We start from the raw sequence: 9,648 nt of genomic DNA on the forward strand, positions 1-9,648 counted from the left end.
ATGACGGCTGCGTGGTTCCATGGTGTTTATACTTGCGTACTATTGTTTGTACAGATGAATGTGGTACCTTCAGGCGTTTGGAAATCATGCTGTGGGTGTGCTTTGCTGCAGGAGGGACTCGTGCACTTCACAAAATAGATGGCATCATGAGGAAGGAAAATTATGTGGATATATTGAAGCAACATCACAAGACATCAGTCAGGAAGTTAAAGCTTGGTCGCAAATGGGTCTTCCAAATGGACAATGACCCCAAGCATACTTCCAAAGTTGTGGCAAAATGGGTTAAGGACAACAACGTCAAGGTATTGGGACCCGGCCATTACAAAGCCCTGACCTCAATCTATAGAACATTTGTAAGCAGAACCTGAAAAAGCGTGTGCGAGCAAGGAGGCCTACAAACCTGGCGACTCAGTTACACCAGCTCTGTCAGGAGGAATGGGCAAAAAACTTTTTGTGGGAAGCTTGTGGAAGGACCCAAAATGTTTGACTCGGGTTAAACAATTTAAAGGCAACGCTACCAAATACTAATTGAGTGTATGTAAACTTCTGACCCACTGGGAATGTGATGAAAGAAATAAAAGCTGAAATAAATAATTCTCTCTACTATTATTCTGACATTTCACATTCTTAAAATAAAGTGGTGATCCTAACTGACCAAGGTCAGGGAATTATTATTATTATCATTATTATTTTTAGGTGATAGATCAGCTTTAATATTGCAGATAGATTCTAACTTCCATCAATGTAATTGTCTGCATCACTTCCAATCCCCCCCATATGTTTTTTTATTTTTTCTCGCAATATTTCTGCGATAAAAATCATACATACATATACACATACATATATATATATACATATATATACATACATATATACATACATATCCTTTAAAATATATACAGTGAGGGAAAAAGTTTTGATCCTCTTGCTGATTTTGTACGTTTTGCCCACTGACAAAGAAATGATCAGTCTATAATTTTAATGGTAGGTTTATTTGAACAGTGAGAGACAGAATAACAACAAAAAAATCCAGAAAAAACGCATGTCAAAAATGTTATAAATTGATTGGCATTTTAATGAGGGAAATAAGTATTTGAACCCCTCTCAATCAGAAAGATTTCTGGCTCCCAGGTGTCTTTTATACAGGTAATGAGCTGAGATTAGGAGCACACTCTTAAAGGGCGTGCTCCTAATCTCAGTTTGTTACCTGTATAAAAGACACCTGTCCACAGACGTAATCAATCAATCAGATTCCAAACGCTGGAATGGGCTACAAGAACATCGCCAAGCAGCTTGGTGAGAAGGTGACAACAGTTGGTGCGATTATTCGCAAATGGAAGAAACACAAAATAACTGTCAATCTCCCTCGGCCTGGGGCTCCATGCAAGATCTCACCTCGTGGAGTTGCAATGATCATGAGAACGGTGAGGAATCAGCCCAGAACTACACGAGATGATCTTGTCAATGATCTCAAGGCAGCTGGGACCATAGTCACCAAGAAAACAATTGGTAACACACTACGCCGTGAAGGACTGAAATCCTGCAGCGCTCGCAAGATCCCCCTGCTCAAGAAAGCACATATACATGCCCGTCTGAAGTTTGCCAATTAACATCTGAATGATTTAGAGGAGAACTGGGTGAAAGTGTTGTGGTCAGATGAGACCAAACTTGAGCTCTTTGGCATCAACTCAACTCGCGTGTTTGGAGGAGGAGGAATGCTGCCTATGACCCCAAGCACACCATCCCCACCGTCAAACATGGAGGTGGAAACATTATGTTTTGGGGGTGTTTTTCTGCTAAGGGGACAGGACAACTTCACCGCATCAAAGGGACGATGGACGGGGACTTGTACCGTCAATTCTTAGGTGAGAACCTCCTTCCCTCATCCAGGGCATTGAAAATGGGTCGTGGATGGGTATTCCAGCATGACAATGATCCAAAACACACGGCCAAGGCAACAAAGGAGTGGCTCAAGAAGAGGCACATTAAGGTCCTGGAGTGGCCTAGCCAGTCTCCAGACCTTAATCCCATAGAAAATCTGTGGAGGGAGCTGGAAGGTTCGAAAGTGCCAAATGTCAAGCTCGAAACCTTAATGACTTGGAGAAGATCTGCAAAGAGGAGTGGGACAAAATCCCTCCTGAGATGTGTGCAAACCTGGCGGCCAACTACTAGAAACGTCTGACCTCTGTGATTGCCAACAAGGGTTTTGCCACCAAGTACTAATGTCATTTTTTGCAGAGGGGTCAAATACTTATTTCTCTCATTAAAATGCAAATCAATTTATAACAATTCTTTGTCAGTGGGCAAACATACAAAATTAGCAGGGGATCAAATACTTTTTTCCTTCACTGTATATGGTGGTTATCCGTTGTAATTCTCTGGTGGTTATCCTTCTTTTCGTCTAATGTTATTATCTCTTGGGTTTCCTGCAGGAGTCCAGATGGAACTTCCCCTTTGCCTTCCTGGCCTTGCCTGCCTTGTTGCAGCTCTGTGTGCTGCCCTTCCTCCCCGAAAGCCCAGCTTCCTTCTGATGGAGAGAGGAGGGATGAGGCGGTGCAGAGAAAGGTAAACCTCTTAAATAAACACACACACACACACGTGTTTACATTGCCTTTGCACATATGGCCTGCTGAGATAATGACTCTCCAAAAAGATGCTGCAGTAAATTAGTTTGAATTTGTGGATGACATCTTAACTGTGTTTGTACTTATGAATATACTCATCACACATTGCATTGGAATGGATTACATGTAAGGGGAACATGTAGATTTTTAGCACTTCAATCAACGCTGTATCATGCTCTTGAGCTAGCCAACTTGCATAAATGATGGCAAAACCTCCTGCAGAGTGCTGAGTTGCTGAGGTGATCATACACATGTGACCAACAAGATGGCGCTGACGGAGAAGGGCGACATCATACGAGTTCCAACCCAACTTTGCGATATAGAGACTTTTATTGTGTTTATCTTTACTTTTTTGTACACAAATACTATTATCACATATGACCGCCAAGCATTTCTGGCCATCAGATCGACAGTTACTAACCTCGATTTTGACTTCAAATACGACTTCAAATCCGACTCAGTTGTTCCACTGTTCATACCTTACCCTATTCCTTTGTTCCAAAACGCTGCAGGCATAGACGTGGGAAACGAGGTGGAGTCCTGGTGAAATTGCGGCAATGAGCCTCCCGAGTGGCACAGCAGTCTAAGGCACTGCATCGCAGTGTTACGGCATCACTACAGCCTGGGGTTCGATCCCAGGCTGTGTCATTACCGGCCGTGACCGGGAGTCCCATAGGGCAGCGCACAATCAGCCCAGCGTCGTCCGTTGTGGCGGGCCGGGCACCTGCAGGCTGACTTCGGTCGTCAGTTGAACAGTGTTTCCTCCGACACATTGGTGCAGCTGGCTTCCGGGTTAAGTGAGCGGGTGTTAAGAAGCACGGCTTGGTGGGTCATGTTTCGGAGGACGCATGACTCGACCTTCGCCTCTCCCGAGCCCATTGGGAAGTTGCAGCGATGAGACAAGATCGTAATTATGAAATTGAGGAGAAAAAGGGGGGTACATGGAGGCAAAGACAAAAACTAACGGCACTCCCCTCCGTTCTATTGGCAAATGTCCAGTATCTCGAGAATAAGATGGATGACCTTTGTTCGAGAGTCTCCTATCAGAGAGACTTGAAAAGCTATAATATTATATATTATATGTCTTACTGAAACGTTGCTGGATGATAGTAGTACTCGATGGATTGCAGCGGCAGGATTGTACAGCAGCTTCAGAGAAGTTGAAAGGAGGAGGAGTGTTTGAAAAAAAACAAAATAACAACTAGTATGCTGCTTCCAGTGTGAAGGAAATCTCGAGCTTTTGCTCACTTGATATAGAATACCTCATGGTAAGTGGCAGACCCTTTTATCTACCAAGAGAGTTCTCATCCGTAATTATCACAGTTGTCTACATCCCTCCACATGCCAACACCACTCTGGCGGTCAATGAACTGTATGAAGCCATAAACAAACAAAAAACTGCTCACCCAAAGGCAGCGTTTCTGGCGGGTGGAGACTAACGCACGGATACTTAAAACCATCCTACCTCACTTCTACCAACAAGTCTCCTGCGCCACTAGGGGAGCTAAAACTCTGTTCTACCTACAGAAACGCATACAATAAGTGCATAGATGATGTCATCCCTACAGTGACTATAAGAACGTATCCAAACCAAAAATCATGGATTACAGGCGATATCCACGCTGGGCTAAAGGCTAGAGCTACCACTTACAAGAAATGGGACACGGACATGGAAGCATTCAAGAAAGTCTGCCACAACCTCAGACGAGCCATCAAACATGCAAAAGGACAATATAGGAGGTTGGTGGAATCTTATTACACCGGCTCCGATGCTCATCGTATGTGTCAGGGCTTGCAGACAATAACGGATTACAAAGAGAAACCCAGCCATGAGTTGCCCAGCGATGCAGAACTCCCAAACGAGCTAAATGCCTTGTATGGTCGCGTCGAGGAATATAACACTGTGCCTTGCATGAAAGCCCCTGTTTTTCCAGATGACCGTGTGATCTTTCTCTCTGTGGCCGATGTGAGCAAAACGTTTAAACATGTTAACAATCAGATGGAATACCAGGGCGCATTCTCAAAGCATGGGCAGACCATCTGGCAAGTGTGTTCACAGACATTTTCAATCTCTCCTTGTCCCAGTCTGTAATCCCAACATGTTTCAAGTGACCACCATTGTCCCTGTTCCCAAGAGCTCCAAGGTAACCTGCCTAAATGACTATCACCCTGCAGCACTCACATCTGTAATTACGAAGTGCTTTGAAAGGCTGGTCATGACACACATCAACACCATCATCCCAGACACCCTAGACCCACTCCAATTCGCTTAGATCCCAATTTAGGAATTTATGCCTTTCCTACTCACTTTGCAGTATTTGGTATTCAGACTTGCCTTATTCAGTCGTATAACGCACTCTGCAGGTGTGGCTACCTTGTGCACTCTCAATAAATGTCATCCAGCCACTGAAAACCCTCCCACTTGCTGGCCAACAGATTTTCTTGTGAAGTTTTCATTCAATGAGGTTTTCAGTACAATTATCTTCAGCCATCCCTTTAAATACGGTGCACCTATAATTAGAATTTTGTTGACAGACTCAACAGAATACATTGAGAGAACGGGTTCAGAATATAGGGATCAATGAAAGAAAGCCATCTATTTATATTTGTCTCCCTTTCAGCACCAACTAGTATATTTAAAAACACTCTGATCTTGTAGATTATTTAGGCACATTTTAGGGTTAGGAAAGTATGTATGATTCATGAAATACAAAACGGTTTGGAGAGCCTTTATGCACAAAATACTGTATATTGATGAATACAAAATACAGTGGTTTGATTGATCCTGAAAGTTGTCATATTCAAGTTCCATCCATTAAATATTGAAAGGTGGAAAGAAAGTGTACAATAGGGGTTGAACAATAATCCTATAAATCTACCCTAAATCTCACTAATCATGGAACTGTATGACAACTGTCTAGTCATCGTCAACCGTGCGCCAGGCTCCAGGTTTAACCTGCTATGTGTGGTCTAAGTTCCATAAAGATTAAAATAGGCTACATGTCCTAAATTATCGCACAACGTTAGCCTTGTATGATCCACTAATGCTAGCGACCCTCAGGAACAATTTACAAGGATGTGACAGAGGAAGGAAAGGTAAACGGAATGGAATGGAATGATGCAAAATAAATGTATGTGGGTATCACTGACGATGGCTCCCAATAGTGGCTAATATTGTACATGATACAAATTGTAAAATAAAACGTAGAAAAGCCCAGGCATATAATCAAAACATTCTAAAGCGCATACATCAACTCGGCAGGTTCAACCTTACAGAAAGAAGCCTATAGCTTGGGTCTCCAAATTTCATCCAAGCAAATTAAGAGGGCACACAATTAGAATTGGGAATAACGGCACAGCTATTTATATCCTATTTCACTGTGGAAAGGAGCCGCAATGTCACGTTGATATGATTTTCAGTTTGCTTCTATATGGCTGGTTTCACATTCGTCTCCAGGGATCATAAGGAAAAATAATCTAAAACAATTGCTATGTGTATTTACAATCCCCTTCTCTAAACGGATTACTCCTTTACCTAGCTCTTATCACTAGATATTATCAATCTGTAAATTACAGCGCGTGGAGAATAGTGTTATTTATATATTCTTTAAATAAAGTAGTTGAAAGGCCACAATATAATATTGCAGTTTCGGCGCAATTTATATTTTGGCCACTAGATGGCAGCAGTGTGTGTGAAAAGTTTCAGATTGATCCAGTGAAGCATTGCAATACTGGACTATTTTGTATCAAGCCTGCCTAAATGTGCCGAATTGGTCAATTGATACATTTTCAAGTAAATAACTATAGAGAACATACAAAAATGATATGGTAATACAAAATGTAAGTTTACACACTCCCAGGAATGCCATACATGATGGATCATTATCTTATACACTAACTTTCACACATCTAGATGGCCGGGCGGAGTGGGTGTGGAGCCAGAGACAGCAGTGGTTTAAACTGTAGAACCCAGTTCCTACATTTGAATATAAAAATTGATTTTATCAAACAAACCTATAATACATTTTATCTCTGGGACCCTCAGGATTACAAATCACAGCAAGATTACTGAATGTAAGTCCATTATTTACCTTCAGAGGTGAATGTATCAAACCAGTTGCCGTGATAAATGTTTTGTTGTTGTGCACTCTCCTCAAACAATACCAAAGTATTTTTTTCACTGTAATAGCTACTGTAAATTGGACAGTGCAGTTAGATTAACATGAATTTAAGCTTTCTGCCATATAAGACGTCTATGTCCTGGAAAGTTTGCTGTTACTTACAACAGTCATGCTAATCACATTAGCGCACATTAGCGCACATTAGCTCAACTGTCCCGTATACAGGACACTGATCCCTTAGAGGTTAACGCAGCATGCAACCCTCTTTGTATATAGGCAGTCATTGATGCAGCATGGTCCTTTCCTCTGAAAATAGTACTTTAAAACACCTTGGAGTCGATGTCTCCGCCCACGCGGAAATCGAATTAGCATAATACAGAAATCCCCATAAAAACATCTGTCAGTTTAAGCTAGAGATCTGTTTTTAATGCATTGGATGCATCTCAATCCACTGCATCCGCCGATGTCGCACTTCTGCGGTGAAAGGTGACAGAGCTAGAGCTGTGTTTGTCAGACCATGAGACATCCCAAAAATCGGTTTTCTCACTAAATCGTCTGTAGCATCCGAACGGTTTGGCCTACAAACTATTATGACCCCTCTGGAACGATGACTCTCACGAACACGATGGTGTTCTCCGTTTTGCTCTACGACCCCCACAAGCATCTTGGAAGTCGTCTGAAGTCGGTACAGCTGATCTGCCAACTTCTGTCTGTAGCGTCCGAACAGTTTGGGCTACACACTAATAATAGGTGAGACTCTCACAAACATGTACATATCAATTGTTTTGCTCTAGGACGCCCACAGGCCACGTAAGACTCGTCTGAAGTTCCCTGGGTACCAGTTGAAAACATTAATGGAAGTATACAGAGCATTCGGAAAGTATTTAGACACCTTGACTTTTTCCACATTTTGTTTCGTTACAGCCTTATTCTAAAATGGATTAAATAAAAAATGTCCCACATCAATCTACACACAATTACCCCATAATGAAAAAGCGAGAACAGGTTTTTAGAAATGTTTGCAAATGTATTTTTTTTAAACAAACAGAAAACCTTATTTACATAAGTATTCAGACCCTTTGCTATGAGACTCAAAATTGAGCTCAGGTGCATCCTGTTTCCATTAATCATCCTTGAGATGTTTCTACAACTTCATTTGAGTCCACCTGTGGTCGATTCAATTGATATGACATTATTTGGAAAGGCACACACCTGTCTATATAAGGTCCCACAGTTGACAGTGCATGTCAGAGCAACAACCAAGCCGTGAGGTCAAAGGAATTGTCCGTAGCGTTCCGAGACAGGATTGGGTACCAAAACATTTCTGCAGCATTGAAGGTCCCCAAGAACACAATGGCCTCCATCATTTTTAAATGGAAGAAGTTTAGAACAACCAAGACTCTTCCTAGAGCTAGCCGCCTGGCCAAACTGAGCAATCGTGTGCAAAGCTGTCATCAAGGCAAAGGGTGGCTATTTGAAGAATCTTAAATATAAAATATATTTGGATTAGTTTAACACTTTTTTGGTTACTACATGATTCCATATGTGTTATTTCATAGTTTTGATGTCTTCACTATTATTCTACAATGTAGAAAATAGTAAAAATAAAGAAAAACCCTTGATAGGTGTTCTAAAACTTTTGACCAGTAGTGTACATTTGCAAACATTTCTCAAAACCTGTTTTTGATTTGTTTTTATGGGGTATTGTGTGTAGATTGAATAAAAACAATGTAATCAATTTTAGACTAAGGCTGTAAGGTAACAAAATGTGGAAAAAGTCAAGGGGTATGAATACTTTCCGAATGTACTCTATATGGAGACTGTTTAGTGCCAGAAATAAGGGGTTAAATACATGTCAATTAATTTTTTCCTGATCTTAATTCTATCTCGCCGATATAGGACAGACACTGCAGAACAAACTTCCTTTAGAGTTATTTGGGGGGATTATCTTAAACTTGTCAAATACCATTTAGTCGAGAGCTAATAAAATACCATCTACTGTGCTCTTAACATGTGTGTTTGTGTAGCTGTTCAGAAATACCGACCGGGCACACAGGGCACGTGCCCAGGGGCCCTGACCTCCAGGGGGCCCCTATTTATTTTGTTAGTCACTCTCACTCAGATATCATTAACATGGCATAAGTTGCAGGAAATTAGCTTTAAAACTGCAAACTTTTCTCTCTGCCCCATGGCAAAATTAATAGAATTGTCTGAAATTTGTTATAGAATTACAACATTTTCTCTCCGCCCCATGGCAAGATGTGTAGAATTCCAGGAAGTTAACTTTAAAACGTTTTTCTCTCCGCTGTCAAGACGGGGGCTACAAAAATAAAAATAAAGAAACAAATCTCGCTTAGGGCTGCCAAAAGGTTAGAGCCGTTAATAAGCAAATATACTATCAATTATTCTGCACTCATCAGCAAAGAAAACTCCTGCTCTCCATGTGCCTCTGGACAGCATGTTGGTGTTGTTCCTTTTCACTTCAAACGAGGCTAATGGCCAATAATGAATGTCCTAGTTTTCTGAAGATGTCAGGAAGAATCCCTCCTCCCCCCTCCTTATACAGGTTGGCAGGTACAGACCACTGCCGTCACTAAATCCTGCCTGTAGAGTTCTATTATCACAATCCCTAGCCCAGCGTGATGCTAGTCAGACAGACACAGCTTGTTCTGTTCCCTCGCTGCCTTTTGTCTTCCCATCTCCTTGCCCTATTTATAGTCTTCAACGTAGCCTCTCTACTATCTACTTTCCGTGTAGAGATTTACTGAAGTTTGAAAACTATCAGCTTGAAGCTGCCTGGCCTAAGGCGGACATCATGCTTCAATGAGAATGCAACAACACCTGTCTGTCCATTGTGATAGGTTGTCATAGCTGTTGACACTGTGTTTACAAAGAATCAGAGA

The 9,648-nt window shown here is 41.6% G+C and overlaps 1 protein-coding gene across 1 annotated transcript in view; it reads right to left on the reverse strand.

Annotated features, from left to right (window-relative positions):
* The window catches only part of LOC121575516 (solute carrier family 2, facilitated glucose transporter member 9), a 182,208-nt gene that overhangs the window by 168,590 nt on the left and 3,970 nt on the right, over window positions 1–9,648 (reverse strand). The window lies entirely within an intron of this gene.

The sequence above is a fragment of the Coregonus clupeaformis genome, chromosome 10, assembly GCF_020615455.1.
Source record: "Coregonus clupeaformis isolate EN_2021a chromosome 10, ASM2061545v1, whole genome shotgun sequence".
NCBI classification, from domain to species: Eukaryota; Metazoa; Chordata; class Actinopteri; order Salmoniformes; family Salmonidae; genus Coregonus; species Coregonus clupeaformis.